This window comes from Equus przewalskii, chromosome 5 (assembly GCF_037783145.1).
Source record: "Equus przewalskii isolate Varuska chromosome 5, EquPr2, whole genome shotgun sequence".
NCBI lineage: Eukaryota > Metazoa > Chordata > Mammalia > Perissodactyla > Equidae > Equus > Equus przewalskii.
The window spans coordinates 46,157,262-46,181,584 of NC_091835.1; the positions used below are offsets into that span (position 1 = coordinate 46,157,262).

The following is a 24,323-nucleotide window of genomic DNA, read 5'->3' on the forward strand; positions in this document are numbered from 1 at the left end:
GATGATGGAATAGCATAAAATAGATAAAGCATGAAATGAGGGTGGAAATTATTGTAAGATAACTCTGGTAGAGTTTACTGGGCACAATACTGGAGAACTTTAATGTCAGCACTGTGAAGTGTGAGCCTGGAGAAAAGCATAGGGCAATCAGGAGCCTGTCGGGACCGGACACATGTGTGGTGGCGGGGGCAGGCTGCCAAGTTGTGCAGTAATGTCCAGGTATGAGCCATCCAGTGAGTCAGGTGTCAGCGCCAGCAAATCAGAGCTGGAATCTGGTAAACAATCCATTATGGAGGCCAAAGGTTGAGAACAAGATAAATGAGCTAAGGGTACAATGGATAGTCAGACTAAAGCACAAGCAGGAACAAAATTAAGGACTGCCTACTGCGGCAGGGAACCTTGGCTGGGAAAGTGGAAAAGAAGAGATGCTCGTTTGTGGATAGAACTAACAAATACATGCTGAAAACTGCTCCTGAACACAGAAGCCGGAAGAGTGGCAAGGCAAGAAGCAGGCCAAGGTAAGAAAAATAACTGAATGTTCACACAGTGAGGTTAAGTTTTACCCAAAAAAATAAACTGTCAAATGCTACTACTTAACAGATCAGTTTGTGGATCCACAAGCAACTCCATCCAAGCGCAGTCTGTACGAGGGCAGAGGGTTTGGCTAGGGTCATGGTAATTAATGTTTTTTATTATGCAATAAGAGCCATTGAAAAATAAAATAACAAAAAAAATGAGATGATATAATAAATGTTGGTAGGTATATGATAAGTTCTATCGACTTTACAGATATCTGGAATATTGTAACTCTTGTAATTAGTTTTTATTTTATGTAGGCATATGTAAATAGTTATACAGCACTATTTATTATTCCATGTGACTAAGATTTTTAGTGAAATAACTTATGTCAGTGAAAATTTCTCTTCTGAAAGAATATCCTATCTTGTAGATATTCTTACCGATTTTTCCCATCAATAAGCCTCATATTTTTCAAAAATTAATATTTTGCTCCTTCTCTAAAAATCCTTTCTTTAAAGTGATATATTCTATTGAGTTACTGTCATAATTAATAATCCACAGGAAGCAGCTCAGTTTCTAAAAGCTATCATGACTCTAAGGTTTGGGAAATTACTGATAGCAGTTTGGAATTTAAAATAAGGACAATTTTCAAAGTAGTGTCTGTCAGATTCAAGCTAATATATTGAATCTTACATATCTGCTTAAAACAAGGATATTCCAATGCTATTTATTTACGCACTGTAAAACCTTTTTGTATATTTTATGTCATATCCAAATGAATGCTGGCAAAATGAAACCAACCCTCTTATTGAACAGACACGAAGTAAAAACAAACAAAACAAAGTGCAAAATCACCCTTTGCTCCACATTTAGAGTAATCTGGAGATCATGTTTCAGAAATAACTATCTATAGATCTATGGTCATGGAAGATTATACACAATGAATTGGGATATTAAGGAGCAATAAAGACAATAAATACAAATATAATCTGTAAAGAGTCAATATAATTAGCATTTGCTAATTATAAGCACTTATTTTAAAATTTGGTTAATAGGACATAAGCAAATAGTTGCTATTTAATTCTGAGTTCTTATAAGTAACATAATTAATATGTCAGTAAGGCCCATTGTTAGTTTCAGTGAGAAATTATCTTTTTATTTCATCTGTCCAGGCTGAATACAATTCATCTTAGTGTCTCCCATAACTCACTTCTTATGTTTATACTACCTACCTCTACCCTGTGTTATACTACATCACAAACTCATTTAAATAGTGATATTAATGATTTTAGAAATCACCACAAATGGTTGGCAGCATCTTTGTCGTTAATGTCTCAAGAGAACCATACAAGCGAGGTTTATCAGCCTGAGGCTGAGGTATTTGATGAAGTAATAACAAACTAGCTCTGAATTGTCTTTCATTACCCTTTATCTCTCCTAGAGAGAATATAATCTTATTCAAATTATAATGGCCTCTGTTATCAATGAGCTTTACTATTTATTTACTTGCATCCAGACATGCAAATGCACATGCATTCTGCTTCTTCAACCTACCTGTAATGAAATTTCTCCACTATCAGAATCATGCACAATCACAAATTACAAACTAGTTACTAGTATAATTTGCTTAGTATAAAAAAAAACCCTACTCATTCTTTTAATATACTATCTTGATTAAAGAAGTAAAATCCAATCATTAGGGTTGAAATACAGTAAAAGCTAAACAACTTTAAAAGAAGATCATTATTTCAGTTAGGAAATAGTTTTGTTTTGTTTTTCTCTAAAGCAACATATAAAGTCAAATTGTGCTGAGACTAACACATTAAGTAGACAATTGTTAAAAACTATGATCCTCCAGTCCAGCGCAGGACACTTGATAGCTAGGTGTCTACATTTTCTTTCAGCTTATTTATCTTCATTTAGGACAGAATTCTTTGTATTTGTATAAGCTGGGTAATTTCAAAGAGCTTTCATATTGCTTGCCAATTTTATCCCCTTAACCAATCCGTAAAGTAGAGTAAGAAGGCATAATTGTGTATAGTTGACAGAGAGAGGAACTACAATTCAGAGAAGTGCTTTGATGTCATGTAAAAAGAATCAAGACGAGTGTCCTCTGGGCCATTTCTTTTTCCTCCTTGCCTAGTCTCCTTTTGACCTTGAGAATAACTCTGTCTTCCTTGTCTCTTTTAACATATGTTAACTAATAATGTAATGAATAATTCTTATAATGAAGTTGAGTGGTGTGTAAACTAAACTCTTTTTTCCATTAGTTCATTCATACAATAAGTATTTATTAACTATGTCCTTCATGTAAGATACTGTTCTAGAAATGAAGAATAACGCAATGATCATATAGATAAGAATTTCTACCTTTATTATATGGGGAGTGATAAGTGTGCAAAGGCTATGGAAAAACATATAAAATCGTGTAAGGTGGAGGGAGACTTCTAGAGATTGTTTTTAATTTTAAAAAGTACAATGGGGTAGGCCTCAATGAGATAGTAATAGATTAGACAGCAGTGAGGTAGTAAATCATCTTATATAAAAAATCAGGTATTTGTAATGTTAAAGAACAAAGATTCAAAAGAGTAAATTTAAAGATCTAACTGTCTCTGTTAAGTGAATCATGAATCCAGCAGCATCCCATCTAGGAAACAGAAAGGAGCTCAGGGGAATTGTATAAAATGAAAGGCTTTTATAGGCAGAAAGATAGCGGGACAAAGAAATTGAGAGTGGGTTATTTCAGGCAATGTCACCTTCCCTTAGAGGAAAGCAGGGGGTCTTATCAGGCAGATTACCTCACTGGTGTTGATCAGGAAATTCCAAACTGATGAGTTTAAAATTCCATTCCTGGGAGAGACTTAAACTACAAGTAGGTGAGGTGTTAAGTCTTGATGGGGCTTAGCATAAGTGACTCCATTTTGGGTCTGTTGTTTCTTTTTAACAGGCTTACCATTTTCTACTTTGCAAAATGTTCTTGATGTATCATCAGTGTTGATCCTCCCAATAACTGTAGGAGATAGGCAGGACAATTGCAACTAACCCCACCTTATAGATGAAGAAACACATTTGAAGAGGTTGAGCGTTATAAACAACACCTGAATTAATTTTCCCCTACTGGGTCATATTTTAACCCTTTAACTTGATATTCCTCAGTTCAACACACTAGTTTCATTTGGGATTCTTTGAAATCAATAAGCCTTCCTAAAATTAAAATGTTAATACTATACTAGTCAATGACATCCAGAAAGATAGAATCATGTCTATTTTATTCACCAATGATTTCATTTCATTAAACTTGTTAGTGTCCAGCCACACTGAACTTCCTGTTTCTCAAATATGCTACTTAATTCTTTTCTCTTGCTTTCTCTGACTGGTAAGTAGTTAAATACTTGTCCACATACTCCGTTTTTCCATCTTTCCATTTTGACATCAGCCCTTTCTTTATAGTTTCTATTTTCTCACATTCTCAGATAGTAGACAGCTTATCATTTGGGTTTTAATTCTGTTATCACATTCAGATTATTTATTGTCTACCTACATCTAAGTAGAGTATGGGCTACCCAAGAGCAGAGACCCTGGCATCATGATCACAGGGGTATTTTCAGCTCTCAGAACTTTACAAATCACATTGTAAGGACCTCATATTTTCTATGCTAATGAATGAATATTAGCTATGAAGTCATCTCACAACTCCAAATATGTTCTAAGCATTGATAACCAGAGAAAGCATTTAGAAGTAATAAAACTAATATTCCTTACATCAGGTTCTTTTCTTGGCATTAAATGACTTAAATAGCAGTACTATTATCATTTTTCAGATGAGAAAAGTGAGGCACAGAGAGACTGGCTCTAACTGTCAGTGATTCTCAGCACCAAGATTGGGTACTTAACCACTTCACTCTATGAAATTCTTCCGTGATACTATCCCAAAGAGTATGCATATTTCCTTTGAATTATTATAATTATAATATTTCATTTGAAAGATTGTGAATATTCCCAACACACTGCACAAGTCTAGGGAGTTCCAGTTGCATTATTGTTACACCACCATAGAAAACAAAGTGAATAAACTCCCTTAAGGTGGGGAGCATGAAGGTCATTGTTTTCTTTGGGATACCTTGAATAACTTAATTTTCCTCCTAATTCTACTATCTTCTGCTCTTTTTGACTGGCTAGTAGTTAAGTACTTGCCCAAATATTCTATTCATCATTTTTCTATTCATCACTAGAAGAAATGCTATTAAAAGCATAAATATAGGAAAAAAACTATCTTAATTCTGCAATGTCTACATCTATATATGCATTGTAAAGCTTGGATTTATACCTGGAGGAAAGAGGTAGTTTCATCAAAATCATAATACAGGGGCCGGCCCCGTGGCCAAGTGGTTAAGTTCTCACGCTCCACTGAGGTGGCCCATGGTTTCACCAGTTCGAATCCTGGGTGAGGACATGGCACCACTCATCAGGCCATGCTGTGGCGGCATCCCACATGCCATAACTAGAAGGATCCATGACTAAAAATACACAACTAGGGGGCTTTGGGAGAAAAAGGAAAAATAAAATCTTTAAAAAAAAACCATAGCACAAACATTGGTGATAGTTGCTAAGAAAACTAGGAAAATTCCTAAAGTATATATTTGTCTATGTTCTAAAGTTAATAATTAGAAACCCTTATTTTGACATCATAAATACTAATTATCAAAGAAATTGGATATTGAGGGAGAAAGACTTATACAAGACTTTTCCACATACTATAAAAGCTGGGCTCTTTCTTTTCTACACTGAGGTGAGAGGGAAGATGTAAGATAAAGACAGCATGTCATTATCTTGTAAGCTTTTTGAGGATATATGCAATGGTATGTAGCTCTGTACCCTGAACCCAGTATACAGTGTTGGAGAAATAGCAGAAGTGAGTAACGATTCTTTAGTGATTTATATCAGAGTTATTCAGTGTACATAAGTAGGATCTTAAGAGGTGTTCTATAAAACAAGATTTCTATGGAAGAAACATTTAGAACATGCTTAAAGAAAGTTAATCAAGTGTTTCTGAAAATCGTTTTGGAACTTTTAGTAAACCAATGTGAGTTGTAAGTATTCAAGAGGCAGTTGTAGGTTGCAGTGCTTCCCGAGTTAACTTGAGCTCAAAATTACATTTTCCTAAAAAAGAATGATATGCCTTGGAGTTTATTTGGTATTGCTGGTCATTCTGATTAGCAATGATTAGAAAAGCAAATTAGCTTATCTCTTTCACCAGTTAATAGTGTAAAAATGTAACTAGTGTGGTTATGATGGACAGAAGACAAATGGAGAGAACTGACTTGACAGAATTTTGATATAAGATGTTGACAGTTCCTGCGGGTAAAATTCTTTATATTCAAACACAGGTTAAATTCAATTGATATCATCTTAGAAAAAATTTAGGATAGATTAAACTATAGTTGAGGATTTTAAGATTATTTCTAAAAATGTATTTTAAAAGGGTCTTATATCTAGATATGTGTATTTCTTTTAATTCTGCTTAGAATTAATGATCATTTATGTTTATCATTAAATTTAAAAGGTTTGTAAAAAATCATTATTGATTGCAAAAAGGATGTGTATTCTTAAAGGCTCTATTTTTCACCTAAATGACAAATTTACCTTTTTAGACCTGAGGTCACTCTAAGAATAGACACTATTTTATAAGTAGCAGTTTTTCTCAAATGTAGGTACTGATACCTAGGAAGATGTAGCATCTGAAATTCTAATTTTGCATACTTAGTCTATAAAATAGAACATGTCAGACTAAAATTCACTAGGTAGGTCTCTTCCTGTATCTAAGATACGTGACAAATAAAATACCGGAGAGACGAGTATGAAATTTATTTTATAGAATTTTTTTAATCTTGGGAATGAAGAGGATGATTCCAAATAAATGAAAGATCAAATGACAAATAAATAAAAGATCAAATAAAAGAAAGATCAAATGAGAACACTGTTACCTCCCGCTTCCCACTTGGCCCACAAGCAAGCCCATAGGTTTCCTTAAGCCAAAGCCCAGAGCAAATATCTTAAGGGAGCTCTTCCCTTAAAACACTGGGTGTGACCTCAAATGTGGTTAAAGATAAATGATGATGTTTGGCAGAATATTAGAGAGGTTTAAGGCAGGAAGGAAAATATGGTGAAAGAAAGGGGAATCCACAGAGCTTGATCGAGGAGAAGTGAATTTCTTATTTAGGAATTGTAAAGTATATTTACTGAAGTATAACACAAATAAATAAAATTGGGTAAGTCATTAGTGTGCAGTGAAATTAATTATCATAAAGAGAACATAGGCATATAACCAACAACCAAATAAAGACATAGAACATTACTGATGCCAGAGAAACCCTTTGAACTCCTGCCAAATATGACCAGACATCTCCATTCCAAAAGAAACATCACAGACTTTTTTTACCTCCTTTTGAAACTTACATATATGGAATCATATACTATGTGCCTTGCTTTCACTCAACGTTATGAGATTTATCTCTGTTAAGCCACTATGCGATGATTGTATCGATTTGAACTTTTAAAAAATAAATACAACTAATATTGCAAATCATAGAAAATAATTCTATAAGTTGCCTAAATTTTAAGGCAATTTTTCAGTTGAGTAAATCAGTGACCTTTTTTTCTTTATCTCAAATATGATGCTGATGATTAAGAGCTAAACGAAGGCCTCTGGCCTCTTATATTAAACTGGACATAAAACAGGGATTAAATATTTCCATCATCAAGTTATTATCAAAGGCTGAAGAATTATCCTGAATGCTTTACACAAAATTATGACAAAAATTAAACATAATATCACATGGTCATGGGATTTTCTCATGCATTTAGGAAGTACAACCATGACGTAGAAAGAGTGATTTTCATGTATGGTCTATAGAATTCTTTTTGTTTCTTGGCCTTTGGAACATGGGATCTTTTTGAGAATCTGGAGATCACTTACATTAGAAGATAATTCAATTGACAATTTTCCATATTTACATAGACAACATTTTTCATTTAATTTCAGAGTGTGAGAGGTCACTTGAGGGAATTCACAAACCTATGATGCTGAGATGAAGAACATTAACTTGAGAGCCTTACTTTTGCAAACGTTTCTTTACAAAACAAAGATTGTTTAGAAAAATACATTCATTTGTAAAGAGGAATGTCACGGAGGCGTTTTCATCTTTTAAAACATAATGATATGTAGGCAGAGAGTTTGCTTTTCTGGGTAACTGAAATTAGCTATCGAGGCTAAATTACTCTTGCTTCTGAGTTATCTCCCATTTATCTCTTAAATCATTTCAAATTCTCTTGCTCTACTCTAGTCCTCAGATGAAGCATATTGGGATTCTCTCTCTTTCTCTCTCTCTTTGATAGTCTATCCTAACATGTAATTTTTGCAAGGCTTCAGAAATTCTTAGGCTTTTCTCATTTTGCCACTGAATCATTTTGTGAAAACACCAGCATCAGTCAGCTGCAATATCAGTTGCAGGCTAACAGAAACTCCTCTAGCCATTCCACGCAGAAAGGTACTCAAAAGGAATTGAGTGCTAACAAAATCAATATTTGGGCCTCCTTGAATAAATCCAAAATTACATCATAGATTTGACCACTGAACTGCCTGTGACAAAATCAGGAAACTAAAGCAGGACACTGCTCTCCCAAACTCTGACTTCATGATTACAAAATCTTATCTGGAAACTGGAGATCAGAGACCCACCACTGCAATTGTTGCTTTGGGGGATGCATCACCTGCTGTGATCCAAGAATAAAGATGCTCTACCAGAATGGCTGGCTCCGGGCTGCACTACCCCAGCCAGACTGACACTAGGCCTGTCTCTCCACTTAGGTCAATTCTGAATTCAAGTCTTGCATGGGAACACATAATCAGTAGAACCTGAGTTACATCCAGAACTCTTGCTACTAAGTGGTCCTGGAAATGTAGTTTTTAGTTCTTTGCCTCTGCAGTGCATAAAGAAGACCACAAGTGGAAGGGTGCTAATAAAATAATTTACCTGGCATGCCACGGACATCTAAGTGTCACTTGTGGCTTTGCAACTGTTAGGATGAGATTATCAAAAGAACAGCAATAAATATCAAAATAAACTTGACTTAAAGGCTATTCAATTTTTTTTTTTAAAAAGAGTTACACTGTATTTAAGCATCAGGGCTTTTACCAAATAGCAAATAAAGAAAGGACATAGAACTTAAGCTATGCCTATCGAATCCCGTACAGTGAATAACAGAGATTGTTTACACTATCCTGCTGTACTGAGATTATTTTGACATTAAATGTTGGTTGACATAAGAGAGCTTGAAATTCAGTAGGGCTTACTTTTTTTCCTTTTTTAAATTTGTGTTTGTGTGTGTGTGTTTACGTGCGTGCTGCTTACAGAGAAATTTTTCACTTCATTAGCATTTTTTGTAATAGAATTCAATATGCACATTCCAGATGTCTAGAAAAGACAGCAAGAGAATAGCAAAACAGTCTCTTTTTTTTCTATATTTAATTAAACTTTTCCCTTACACGGGTTAAGAATATTGTATTACAAGTGCTACAGATACTTTTTCAACCTTTGCCTCTGTAATGCTTTATAATAGTGATGTCACAGATGCATTCTCTGAAAGCAGATGTTCTGTTTGTAATATATAAAAACAAAGGCTCAGAATTTTTTAATCTTTCTTTGAACTTCCAGTAGCTCATGTAAGTGTCAGCCCGCTTTCGAACTTTAAACATACAGAACTAGTATTCATTTTGTTTTTTGTAATTTGTGTATAATAAAAATAACTCTGGTTATAATCAGTAGCTAGAAAAGTCCTTCTAGTCTAGAATGGTACACTATGGGGAAAAATAAGTTGGCTATTGAGGCACTCACCATATGTCAAATATAAGGTGTCGGATATATCCTTATACCTTCATTAAGACTAAAAGAAAAACTGATATGCTAACAAAGAAATTTTTAGGAAATTTCCCAGTCAAATAGACCTTTATCTATTTAAGTCTTGTTAGTAAGTGATAATGCTATTTGATATACGACCTCATTAACATTGAATTTTACCCAGAAAAACTAGCAAAAGATGACATTTTGGACAGCCCCAAACCACATGTGCTTAGGCATTGTTAAAGCAAGATTACAGACAATAATGTATCAAACATAAAAAACATGAAAGTGGGGCTGGCCTGGTGGCATAGTGGTTAAGTTCGAAAGCTTTGCTTCGGTGGCCCAAGGTTCACAGGTTCAGATCCCAGGCACAGACCTACACACCACTCATCAAGCCATGCTATGGCAGCGTCCCACATACAAAATAGAGGAAGATTGGCACAGATGTTAGCTCAGTGGCAATCTTCCTCAAGCAAAAAAAGAGGAAGATTGGCAACAAGATGTTAGTTCAGGGCCAATCTTCCTCACCAAATAAATAAATAAATAAATGTGAAGGTGCAATGGAAGCTAAATGTATCCAGGTCCTCAATTATAAAAAATATCTCTGCATTTCTCACAATTGCTGAAAAGAAAGTCTGTCTTCATCTCCAACTCTGCTCCCCTCCAGCTCTGACTTTCAATGAGTACTCCATTTCCAGCAGGAGAGAGATCCCCACAGTAGATGATGTCTGGCCAGCCAGGCCGGCAGTTTAGTGCTCCTGATGCCACCTATGGCGATTTCTGGTCTGTGTCACATCTAGCTCTGTGTGTGTGTGTGTGTGTGTGTGAATGTGGTGGGAGAGAGATTGTCAGAAAGCAGTGGGGATAACAGAAACTCTTTCTTCCCAGTGTTGTCATCATTTTTCTCAATTGCTCCTACTACTATCAGAAAGTATCAGCACCTCCTACTGGGGAGTAAGGATATAAGCCTGGGTTGAAATTCACGCTCCAATCCTTTCTAACTTTATCACCTGGGGCCAATCACAGCTTTTCTGAGCGTCAGAAAGTCTATTTATCCTTCAGCACAGAAACCCTACCTTCAAAGCTATTGTAAGAATTACACAATTGCACAACATCTGTAAAAATGGTAAGCCTCATGGTCCACAGAAAGTAGACTCTCCATACATATTAGTTCCCTTCCCTCTGTCTCAGCTCTCACAAAACTGTGTTTGCTCTCCCCCTAGTGGCAGGATCCCGCACTCATTATTCGCATAAATTACTCATATCAAACACTGTTTTTACTTGCAACAATCCACCCAAAAGGTCAAAAGATAAGACAATATTATGTCCAAATTAAACACGGTGGAAAACAAACAAAATGCAGACCTTGTAGAAATGAAAAGAATACAAATACTAAACGGAATACTTCCTTTAGCCAGAAAGGAATATAAAAATGAGAAAATAAACAGCATAATTACAGAGAAGGAAGAACACGTGCTGTTGCCCAGCCTGGATATAATTTTTGGTTCTGGTTGTCACAATTACAAGTTAAGCAGCATCATGTTGTTCATGCTTAATTTATTTCTGAGCTGCTTACAAGGATCAGCTCTTAGTGTGTTTGTTTTGTGTAGACACATCTGTTCACACTGCCTCCATCTTATTGTCAAACCACAGAAGTTGATGATTACAGATTCAATCCTCTGCTTAGAAATAAGCCTGTTTTCTAAGAAACATTTGTTTCTGTATTGCAAAACTCTGTTCTGTAATTTCAAACATTGTAAACCATGTTGTTTTTATAGCCAGGTTTATTTCTTTTAGTGTACTTTTTTGGGTCAGGTTTTAAGGATTAGACACAAAGTGGCTTCCTTGTTCTTATTGCACATAAAGCTAACAGTGTTATCTATCCACTCACGGATGCTTTTGGGTTGTTTTTTCTTTGTTTGGTGAGGAAGATTGGCCCTGAACTAACATATGTTGCCAATCTTCCTCTTTTTGCCTAAATAAGATTGTCGCTGAGCTGGCATTTGTGCCAATTTTCCTCTAATTTATTTTTATATGTGGCATGCCACCACATCGTGATTTATGAGCTGTGTGTAGGTCCACGCCCAGGATCCAAACCTACAAACCCCGGGCTACCCAAGCAGAGTGCATGAACTTAACCACTACACAGCCAGGCTGGCCCCCACATATGCTTTTTATTTTTATTTTAGAAACTCACTAAAAACAAAATTTTAAAATTTTCTAGTAGGTACAAATGGATTAAAATTTCCACTTACTTGTAACTTAAAAGTCAGATTCTGTTAAGGAGAGTAAATTTGAATATATTTTTGAGAGATAGAGATTTTTGCAGCACATTTCATATCTGTATTTAACTACCCCTTAAACACTCTGAAAAATTCATATTGATTAATTGAACTAATGTTTATTAAATAAAGATTTCTTTAAAAAAATTTCTAGGAGATAATATTGGAATTAGAGAATTAGCGGTTTGGCAGTGACTATATTCCCATTTTCCTCCTTTTTAACTTTGCTTATCTTCATTTGTTGTCTTTTACAGATAAGAAACCTGCAGGTCAGCAACATCAATAGGTTTTATTACAAAAAAACCAGATGTTATCATCACCTACTCTGTCAGTTTAATTAGAAATATTGAAATGTGCTATCTCCCTCTTAAGCTTCAAACTGAAAAATAGCTTGTTTTCCAAGTTCTTCAAATTCTTTTACAACTACTGTTTCAAAAAATGAATCATTTTTCACGTTGTAACTGAATCAGAGAAGCAGCAAAAATTTGACATTTCTATTTGTAAACAAATAATCTAGATCACATTTAACATTGATTTTAACTCTCCAGACCATGATACCATGCTAGAGTCATAAGCCCCATTTCTCCATCTTGCTCAGAAGCAAGTTCTGTGACCACTATCTTAAAAAGACAAGTTCTTTCTCCTTCTCCAATATGCAGTAATTGGGCTTCCTGTCCTAGGAATAGGTTGCTTGGTTAGACCTGAGTCCGAGCTCTGGTAGAAATTTCTGGAGTCCCCAGCTTCTCTGGCTAATGGGCTCTTTGTTGTCTTTTTTCTTCTTAGCCACATCTGAAGAGAGTGTTTAGGAGTGTGTTTGTTTCTGTGGTTGACCAGATTTTACAGCCTGTTTCTAAATTATAAAAATTTGGAAGCCTGAGGAGCCAGCCCCGTGGCCAAGTGGTTAAGTTCACGCACTCTGCTGTAGGCAGCCCAATGTTTTATTGGTTCGAATCCTGGGCGCGGACATGGCACTCCTCATCAAACCACGCTGAGGCAGCGTCCCACATGCCACAACTAGAAGGACCCACAACTAAGACTATACAACTATGTACTGGGGGGCCTTGGGGAGAAAAAGGGAAAAAAATAAAATCTTTAAGAAAAAAAAAATTTGGAAGCCTGAGTTGGTTGTGAGGCTTGGGCAATCTAAAGCTGTTTTAGAACACAACACTGGTTTCCTTGGTTTTACTAGTGGCTTTCTCTAATATTGATTCTACTTTCAATCTGTTTGTGCCCAATAACTTTCATGTACACAAATCACAAGAAACAAATCTTCCCAGGCAGTTTCCAACTCTGCTTATTGTTTTGCTCTCTCATCCATGTACCTGTTCTTCAAATTAATGGCAGCTACCCAGCAACATTGAGTCATCTAAAGAATAGGCTTAGATGGGAAGACACTCTCTTCTGTTCATGAATTTGTGACTTTTTTGATATACTTGAAAGATTTCTTCATTGAACCTCTGATTCTCAACTGTATTTTGAATTAGTGAAGTTGTTAAATAGACAATTTTTAAATGCCATGTAGAAAGCACAGATCAAAGAAGCAAAGAATCATGTATTTGCATGCATATTCAGAATAACCATTCTATAGATATCTAGACGTAAGTGCATATACACAATGATTTCAGAACATCTCATTAATATACTCTCTAATTAAAGGTAAATCTTGCTCAGTGGGCTTATGTATTTCACTTTATTTACTGATGTACAGTCATGTCAGGCTAGATCCAGGGTGGAGGAGACTAGCACATTTCTATTTTAAGTATTATCTAATTCTCTGTTGCTGTCTTAAATTCGAAAACAAGTAATTTAATAGAATGAGGCCGCTGAAGCTACAGGAGTGATAAAGAACCAATCAGTAAACAAAGAAAACAGTATCAAGTAAGGTCAGAACATATTCCATAGGCTTGGATTCTTAGGTATAATAAATGATAAATCAAGGTTTGAGACAATCAGAAACACGATATCTATGAAACAATAAAATCCTGTCATAGGCACAAAAAGAGAGGCTCACACACACACACGTACATATGCCACACATACATTTGTGCACAAAATCATCATATATGAAATTGGCACCAAAAAAACATATAAAATCTGTTTATAGCCCATAGAAAATATTTCCAAAATGTCTTCTAACTTCCCAAAAAGAAAATGAGTCTTTCTTACAGGCTGTTATAATGCAACTATGCCTAAGGAGAGCTATTCAAGTTCAGAGAATGCCATATTTATATTCTGCTCCCTCATGAATGTAGGCATTGCATTAAAATGTCTGAGTTGAGAACTGTCACTAGAAACCAAGAATTCATTTTTCCAGTTTCAAATGCTAGTGAGGACAACTAACTTCAAATTTTTATTAGTAAAATCCTGCCATTAATTGCTTTCTGGTGAGTGATGCTTACCATATAATTTAATCCACTGAGGGATGTCAACAGCTAGTTAAGACACAGTCTCTACAATAATATGTTAAAAAACTAGTTTCTGATTTGTTCTATTAGCATACTAAAGACAGCCTGACAAAATAATTGATAATGAGAGTTTGTCCATAGCCAACAAAATCTGGCAGTTTTCAGCATCCAAAATAAAAAAATACCTTCCCAAATGGTAATCTACAGGCTCAAGTAAGACAACAGATGACTATAAATAAAATTACACTATGGGACATGATAAAAGGAGATAGCCAAGAGTGAAATTCCTCCGAAACAGGCCACAAGAGGATTTGGAAATCAGAAAGACTTAAGTTCTAGTTGCTGATTCACTTCTTGCAATTTAAGTGACATTTTTTATTTTCTTATAGCAAGAGTACAAACTCTGAGGCTAACTATCTTGACCTATAAAATGAGAATAATAACACTAAAATATGTTTAGTATTTGTTATTTAGGATAAGGTGGTGTGAATGAATACAGATGTGAATACAATCCAGAGATATATTAGAGTTTAATTTTCACACCTGGTATCCTTCACATTTCTGAAGTGTATATGAAAATCTCATGTGCTCGCTAACTAAATAAATGACGGTGAATTATGTACCTGGGTTTGAATCCCAGGAGAGAAGGAAGATCCTCACTTTCCTATGAAGATGTTCTTGGGAAGCAGCAGAAATGCTCAAGGTCAGAGCAAAGTTATTGAGTCTATGAATTGCCTCAATGCTTGGTTACACTAACTGATATCCATCCAGATGGGAGTATGATATTTTGTAGTTACACGCAAAGTGTTTCTTTCTTGTATAATATCAGAGCATTCTGAATATATAGTTCCTGAAGAACTGTGACCTGAAATAAAAGCATGATGTTCTTGGGCTACCAGAGGACTCAGAAAGGATAGTTGTACTGATATAATGAGATGACAGCAACATGACTTTAGAAGCTATAGCTGGAAGAGAAAAATCCCAAGCAGATATGTTGTTCTTGGTTGCTTCTCCAACATTCATTTCCCCTTCCTCTCTTCCAAAGAAGGCTCTGAATTTCCAGAGAGTGCCCCCTGACTTAGCTAACTGATTTGGTTTATGCCAAAACACCTTAGCAGCAGTGATGGGTGCAGGTGTGGACACTTTAGCCATAAGCTCTTGTCCTACTTCAAACATCAAAGGAGGAGTCGAGATTTGCTATTGATAAAGAGAGAGACAGAGACGTCATCTCTTTCTCTGTGAAGGAGGAAGACTTTAGCCCCTGGATTGCCAGGAATTATCTTGTTACCACGAGGACAAAGCCAGCTCGAATTGGAGGGCAGAGCTGAGATTCACAGAAAAGGAGAACCTATGCTCCATGATCTTTGGTCATGTGAAGAAGTCCCAGTCTGAGTTGTTCTTTTCTATATTTTGCTACTGAAACAATCATAACTGATATAAAGGGTAATAAATCTGCTGCAAAAATTTGAAGCTTCATATTGTCATCTAATTAAATCAGCCTACTGATGATTATTTTAAAATGGTTATTATTACTATAACCAAAACCTATAAAGTGGAGAACAATATTAAGAAATAAATACATTCAAGTGTGTAGTAGAACAATGAAAACTTGCAGAGAAAGTAAAAAGTTGAGTGACTATGAGCACACTCATTTTCATTGTAACATTATTCACAATAGCCAAGAGGTGGAAGCAACCTAAGTGTCCATCCACAGATGAATGGATAAGAAAATGTGGTATATATATACGATAGAATATTATTTAGCCTTAAGAAAAAGAGAGAGAAGAAAATCCTGTTACATATTCCAACATGGACGAAGTTAGAGAGCATGAGGCTAAGTGAAATAAATTAGTCACAAAGAGACAAATACTGCATGACTCCACTTACATGAAGTATCTAAAGTAGTCAAACTTATAGAAACAGAAAGTAGAATGGTGATTCCCAGGGGTGAAGGGGAAGGGAAAATCGGGAGCTGTTCAATGGGTATAGAGTTTCAGTTTTACAAAGTGAAAAAGTTCTAGAGCTCTGTTGCACAACAATGTGAATATAACTAACACTACTGAAATGTACACTTAAAAATGGTTAAGATGGTAAATTTTATATTATGTGTTTTCTCTACAATTTTTAAAAAATGGGCTTGAAGAGAGAGGAAAATGGAGATAGACTGTTTAATGAGTATGGGGTTTTCTTTTGGGGTGATAAAACCATTTTGGAACTAGATAGAGGCAGTGGTTGCATAACATGGTAAATGTACTAAGTATCACGGAACTGGAAATTTTTTTTTCTTCTTTATTTCCCAAATCCCCCTGTACGCAGTTGTATATCTTAGTTGCAGGTCCTTCTAGTTGTGGGATGTGGGACACCGCCTCAACGTGGCCTGACCAGCGGTGCCATGTCTGCACCCAGGATCCGAACCCTGGGCTGCTGCAGCGGAGCTCACGAACTTAACCACTTGGCCACGGAGCCGGCCCCCGGAACTGTAAATTTTGAAATGGTTAATTTTATATTATGTGAATTTCTTATCAATAAAAAAGAAAGAAAGAAAAAAGGTGACTCTGAAGTTTATGCAAAGCAGTAGTGAAGTTTACACACTTAACAGTTTATTGTGATCCAGCCAAAATGTGACTGTTCTACATGTATTGAATCATTTAATCATCACAAGCCTATGGAGTAGGTGCTATTATCTGTATTTTACAGAAGAGGGAAAATGGAACCATTTTCCAAGACCACACACCTTGCAGATCCCTCTGCTGTGGACTGAAGTGAGGCTAGCTTCACCAGTACGCTGTACCACTTCTTGAGATAGAGATGGAGTGAAGCTGGTCTCCAGAGATGTTTCATTTACTGAAAAAATCCTTATTCCAGGTTCAGTCCATGTGATTCTCAATTATAAATCACATATTTATTAAGGCAGCTTGAATGAGTCTGTGTTCCTTGCAACTGAATGACCCTGCCTAGAGCTCAAAAGGCTGACATGGAGACAGGATTGCACAAGATTGGTCCCTCTGCTCAGAAAAGGAGCCTGGAATCAGGGCCAGATTATCAGCAGAGAAAAGCTGATGGTGAGTAAAAGCGTGAGAGGCTGGAAAGAAACAGGACCTGGGAAAGACCAGTTGGTCAGAATCAAATTGTTTCTGCCTGATGAGGAGAAAGTTGTAGTGGGTTGAAATCAAAGTTAGCCTAATAGTTGAATTGGAATCTCAAAAATTGTAGATGGAACTTCCAACACCTATATAGTCCCTGGAAACTGGATTACATGAATTTTACCTTCAGCTGCACATGCAAAAGTGATCATATTGCTCATGCAGGAATAATATTGTTTAGCTATGGTCTTTTGTGCAGTATTATTAATTATGGGCTCACAATCTGTCCACCTTTTTAAAAGTGTGAGGTCTTAGAGTTAGAATAGTTTGAGTCCAATTTGCCTCTTACTAGTTAAACCATTTGGACATGTCATGAGTAACAGTTTCTTTATATGTAGAATGGAGATAAAAATATTACCTTGACACACGTGGAGAAGAATAAAAGGGAAAACGTGTAAATTAACTACCCCAGTGCCTCATTGGTGATTCCAAGCTGTTCACTATTATGTTACTATAATAACTATAATTATTATTGCATATGTAAAATATCCAATCACATAGAAAAATTCCTAAAATAACAATCACTCAGTGAAAGCAAGTTCCAATTTTTACCCACATATACTTAATTTAAATAAACTTCCTCATGGAAAACCTTCACAGTGATTGGTTTTTCAGGATCTCTGAATTTTAGCATTAAAGTACTTCTGGATAATCTTAAATTTAATTTAAATATTCAAGGTTTATTGAGACCTAACTCACCTCCTTACTAATATCCAAAAACAGAATCCTACTGATTATACTTTTACTTCAGACAGAGTTTCCTTTTACTTACTTATTATGCATTTTCTGTTCCTTTCTTTTGTCACTTCTGTCACTTTTAATTATAGCACTCAGGGGGCCATCTCCGTCTTCTTATAACTCTGCAATTAGCTTTTAGCTCTCCCCTAATTGCTGTGGTAGCACACTTCCCTCTCTCCTTCAACAACACCCTCGCTGTTTCCCCTCTGATGTGTTTCCTTGCCACCAGCTAAATGTCTTTTTATCTCTCTATTTCATGGTGGGAAAACTGCTCTTAAGTCATCACACGTTCTTAGTTCTTACTCTTTTCCTTACTTAGTGGTTTACATTATAGACTCTGGGCTTTCAGTTTTCCAAACTTTGGTCCATCATAACCAAAGGCAAGATTTTGGAATCCCAAAAGAACTTTTCTGGCTCAAGAAGAAAAAGCAAAAGCATACAAACATAGTTTTCACAACTCTTGCCTCTGCTATAAAGTTCTAAAATCTGTGTGTATGTGGTATGTATGTATGATGTGTGTATATGAACGTGCTCTAAGTGATGTTTGTCTGATATCAATATAATAATCTCAGCATCCTTTAATTAGTCTAGTATACTAGGTCTTGTTCAACCTTTTACATTAAACTATGTGTATCTTTTTTTAAAATTTTTTTGACAGTATAAAGCTGGGTCTTGCTTTTTTGTGTAAATGACAATCTTTGCCTCTTAACAAAGGTATTTAGATAATTTAAATTTAAAGTAATTATACATATGAGTAAGTTTATATCTATTTATTTTCTATTTGTCTCATCTATCTTTGTTCTTTTTGTTTTTGGATTAACTAGAATTGTTTATGATTCTATTTTATCTCCTTTGTTTCTCTTGTTATTTCACTAATTCGTCGAGAGTTTATAGTGTACGCCTTTAACTCATTATGACTGACCTTCATGTGATATTATATCACTAACAGTGTAGAATAAGGCTCTTACATGAGTATATTTCTGTATCTTTTCTCCTAGCCTTTGTGATACGGTTGTTATATGTTTTAGTGTTGCATATGCTATAAACCCAACAATACGTTGCTATCATTTTCATCTAAGCAATTACCTTTTAAAATGATTTAAATAATAAAAAATTCACATATTTAGCCATGTAGTTATTTCCAATGCTCTTTACTCCTTTGTATAGGTCCAGATTTCCACCTGGTATCATTTTCCTTCTAGTTGAAAGGTTTCCTTTAACATTTCTTGCAATACAGGTCTGTTGGTGATGAATTCCTTTAGCTCTTTTATATCTGAAACAGTCTTTATTTTTCCTTCCTTTGTAAAATTTATTTTTGTTGGATGTAGAATTCTAAATTGGCAATTTCCTTTTCTTCTTTTATTACTGTAAAGATATTGTTCTCTTCTTGTACTGTTTTCAATGAGAAATCTTCTGTCATCCTTATCTTTACTGTAAGTAACACGATTTTTTCCTCTGGTTGCTTTTAAGATTCTCTATCACTCATTTTGAGCAATTTGATTATATGGTTGGGTGTAATTTATTTAACGCTTCTCTGCTTAGGGTTTATTGAGCTTCTTAGAAAACATAATTTATATATTTTATCAAATTTGGAAATTTTGCAGCCATTATTTCTCAAATATTTTTTTTCCTGCCCCCTTGTTCTTTCCACTCTTTTTGGGATCCCAGTTATACGTATGTTAGGCTGCTTGAGGTTGCCCACAGTGCTCTTATGCTTTTTTGATTTTTTTTAAATTGATTTTTTCTGAGTGTTTCCTTTGGAAAGTTTCTATTGCTATGTCTTAAAAGTCCACTAATTTTTTCCTCTTCAATGTCAAATTTGCTGTTAAGCACACATTTTATTTGTCATCTCAGAAGTTCTACTTGGATCTTTTTATTATCTCTTCTATGTCTCTATCTAGTCATCTTTAATTGGATGCCAGACATTGTATATTTTACCTGTTGAGTGCTGGATGCTTTTCTATTCTGATAAATATTCTTGAGCTTTATGCTAGGATGCAGTTAAGTTACTTGGAAACAGTCTGATCTTTTTATGCCTTACTTTTTAAGGTTTGTTTGACAGGGCCAGAGCCATGTTTAGTTTAGGGTGAATTATTCACCACTGCTAAGGCAAGACCCGTCTCAGTACCCTACCTAAAGCCCTGTGAATTATGAGATTTTCTAGTCTAGCTGGCGGGAACAAGCACTGCTCCTGGCCCTGAGTGAGCACCATATACTCTTTCTCTAATACTTTTATGTGTTTCTGCCCTGTCCATGAATAGTGCCCCCACATATATGCATTGATCAGTGTTCTGTTGAATACCACTGAAGATCTCTTAGGACTTTTCTTGCGCTGCTCTCTTCCCTACTATTCTCTGTCTTGTGAGTGCTAAGTGATTTTTATTTTGCCTTTTCTAGTGGCTAATGATAAACATATTTTCAAATGCCGATTTTCTATTTGAATATCCTACTCTATGAAATGTCTGTGTATATCTTTTACCCATTTTCTAATTAGAGTATTTGCTATTTGTTTAATGTTGACTTTTGAGAATTCTTCATATATTGGAGATAAAAGCTTTCTTATATCAGATATGTGATTTGAAAATATGTTATTCCAGTCTGTAATTTGTTTTTTCATTCTTTTAATAGGATCTTTTGTAGAACAAATGTTTTTAATTTTGATGAGGTCTGATTTATCAGATTTCTCTTTTATAGATTGTGACTTTGATGTGAAATCTAAAAATTCTTTGCCTAGTTATAGGTCTCAAAGATTTTCTTCTAGAAAAGTTATAGTTTTTTATTTTACATTTTAGTTCATGATCCATTTCAAGTTAATTTTTGTGTAAGTTGTGAGGTTTGTGTTGATTTATGTTGAGGTTCTTTTATTTATTATTATTTATAGATGCCCATTTCTTCCAGCATAATTTGTTAAAAAGGCTCTTTCCTCTGTTGAATTGCTTTTGCATCTTTCTCAAAAATCAATTGAGCATATTTTTATGACTCTACTCTGTGTTCTCTATTAGGTTCCATTGACCTATGTGTCTCTGTCTGCCAATGCCACATTGTTTTGCTTACTGTAGCTATATAGTAAGCCTTAACTTCAAAGAGAGTGATTCTTCCCACTTGATTCTTATTTTTCCAAATTGTTTTGACTATTCTAGAGCCTCTCTTTCAATATAAATTTATAATAACCTTGTCTATGTCTACAAAAAATAATTTTAAGGTGTTGATACAAACTTTGTCTATAGACCAATACAAGAGAATTGACATCTTTACTATGTTCATTCTTCTACCCCATAAATATATCATTTACCACTTTCAATACTTTTTTCCACAGGCATAAATTTAATTTAATCTATAAAAACCCAAATATTATCATTGAAGTGAATTTAGTTCAGTAATATATATCTTCAATCTACTTGTCACCTTGTCATGAGAAAAATCTCCTGAAATGCCAACCTACCATTTTAGGGTTTTGTTCAACATCCATAAATGCATCTCTATTTGCCTTCTTAACCAGCCCTGGTGCTTTAGTGGTTAAGATTTGGCTCTCTCACCACCACAGCCTAGATACATTTTCCAGTGAAGGAACCACCCCACCCATCTGTCAATTGTCACACTGTGGTAGCTGTGCTTTGTTGTGATGCTGAAAGCTATGCCACAGATATTTCAAATAATACCAGGGTCACCTATGGTGGACAGGTTTCAGCGGAGCTTCCATCCTAAGACAGGCTAGGATGAAGAAACAGGACACCCATTTCTGAAGAAATTGGCCCTAAAAACCCTAAGAATAGCAGCAGAGCATTGTCTGATATGGAACCAGAAGGTAAGAGCGTGGAGCAAAAACGACCGGGCAGGGTTCCTCCCTGCTGTACACAGGGTAGTTAGGAGTCAGAATCCACTTAACAGTGCTAACAACAGCAACAAATTTGTCTCCATGAAAGAGATAAAAGTCCTTCAATATCTGTGAGTACCTCCCTGTATAAATGAATACATTTATCTTTTAGTTCAAAGGCGTTATAGTTTTTATGAGTCATATACAAATAGTTCTGCCATACACAAATAGTGTTGAATACTGGAATTTTCTCTCAGGGCAATTTCCACTTTATTTCTTTAGTAAACATTTGTTATGAGCGAGTTAAAATGGAAAGTTATACAGGAATACTTTTCATAATATGTCATCATATTATTCTACCTGTCTTCATCCTGAATGCTCTACTAATATTTAGAAATCATGTATCCTCAATATAATTTAATTACACACATAACATAAATAGAAGTACTAATCTTAATTTATTATAGAAGACATGGGAAAGTTACATCTTTCAAACTCACTTTTGAAAGTTATTATATAAAACATAAAAAGAAAAGTATTTTAGAAATAAATTTGGCATATTTCTGAATATAACTTTTAATTTGCTTGTGTGAAAATGTATTAATAGCTATTGTATATATTCTTGAAATACATAGAGAAGTTTAATGGAACATGAAAAAAAGCAAGAAATTGAAAAGGATTGGTAAAATGGGTTTATTATATGGTTAGCTCTTAATGTTCTTAAGGAGAACCTTTAAATAAAAATTATTTCACTGTCACTAAACTCTTTTACACATGCTTAGAATATTTAATTAGATTAAAATTTGGTTTAAGTAGGTTAAAAACCTGTCAAAATAAATGTTTTCATTAAAGCATAGAACATTATTCATCATATTTTTTGACAGTCTAGTATTTTTCACATTATTCCAAAAAGATAAATAGCATGAAATCTTCCCTTTTGAATTATGGTTAATGGCTGCCATTTTTGCTTTTAAATATAAATTATTTACAACTAGACTACAGATGAAAATGCTTTTCACTGCTGAACATACACACACACTCGTGTGTATATGTATATATATACATTTTTAAAATTATTTTCTAGTATATGTTATATTAGGACATTCCATTGAGAAGGAATAAGGAACATGATGGTTTGGGATGAAAATTCTTTAAAAATTTTCAAATTAATTTAATTTTGCATAAGGTCTGTTGTGAACACTGGCAGAAGAAATTTGTTGCCTCATGGTTCAAGCCCAACAATTAAGAACTGCAGTGAGGGTAATATTAAATAGTTTGAAATTCACAAACAGCATCAGCCATCTTACGGGAGTGAATAGGTTTCAGATCTAAACTTGAATTATGATTTGAATACAATAATTGGATTTCCCTCCTTATCTTAAGATGTTATCTTTTCAAAGAAATGAGGAAATGGTCTGTGGGCCAGAAAAGAAATATAAATATAGATATATACATAGATATAGATATAGAGATAAGACAAAAAGAAGCAGATTCTTTTTATGTAGAATAATTACACAAAATAAGTGTGTTGATCATTTCTCCTCTTATGGTTTTACAATACAAAATAGGCCTATAAATCTGATGAATTTGGATTTTAAGACTATTCCCTCAGAATCTTTATGTTGTTTTTATAAATTTAATTTAAATAAAGCTTCATATAGAAAGTGTATAATTTTTGAGTGTGCAGCTTGAAGAATTTTCAGAAATGAAACCATTAAAAAATGTAACCAGCACAAAGATTAATAAAAGATTATCATCTAAACCCCAGCAACTCTTTCTATTGTCCTCCAGCTACATCACCCAAGTGTAAGCACTTTCTTCACAACAACGCAGAAAGCATGTAATACAATTGTAGTCTTTCGTGTTAGGTTTCATTCACTAAGCATTATATTTGCAAGATTACTTCACATCATTGCAGGCAAATATGGTTTATTTGTTGTTACTGTGATAATTACTTCGTTGAATGAACAGACCACAATTTATTTATACGTCCTAGTATATTTGAACATTGAAATTGATTCCAGGTTTGTGGCTACTGAGAATACTGCTGATCTGAGCATTCTTGTTCATGACTTTTTGGGTATAGAGATGGTTCAAATCAACATTCAGTAAGGGTAAGTGCAGGTACCATTCCTCACAATGTCTTCATTAAATATACATTTTTGTTTTGTACAAGTTATTTGTAGAAATTCTCTTTCAGGCTAAGTACCTTTCTATTCCTGATTTTTTAAAAGTTATTTTTGGTAGTTTTTCAGACAGTACACTTTAAAAAGTATATTGCATTTTGTCAACTACTTTTTCTGTGACTATCAAGTTAATTGAGCAAGCTCTGTCCTTTTTGTATTTTATTTTTTTCTCTTTTTTGTTCCTGAGAAAGACTCACCCTGAGCTAACATTGCTGCCAATCTTCCTCTTTTTGTATGTGAGCCACCACCACAGCATGGCCACTGACGGACGTGTGGTGTAGGTCCATGCCTGGGAACCAAACCCAGGCCCCGAAAGTGGAGTACAGTCCATAGGCC

The 24,323-nt window shown here is 34.8% G+C and overlaps 1 protein-coding gene across 9 annotated transcripts in view; it reads left to right on the forward strand.

Moving 5' to 3' along the window:
• Window positions 1-277: 277 nt before the first annotated feature.
• The window catches only part of PIK3C2G (phosphatidylinositol-4-phosphate 3-kinase catalytic subunit type 2 gamma), a 510,504-nt gene continuing 486,458 nt past the window's right edge, over window positions 278-24,323 (forward strand). For 5 of the 9 annotated variants that reach the window (XM_070619233.1, XM_070619226.1, XM_070619234.1 and 2 more), the window contains exon 1: window positions 282-518. The gene's annotated coding sequence lies outside the window, so the exon portion shown is untranslated. Of the gene's footprint in view, window positions 519-24,323 lie in introns of all 9 variants that reach the window. The other 4 variants (XM_070619245.1, XM_070619237.1, XM_070619238.1 and 1 more) reach the window with 4 other exon arrangements.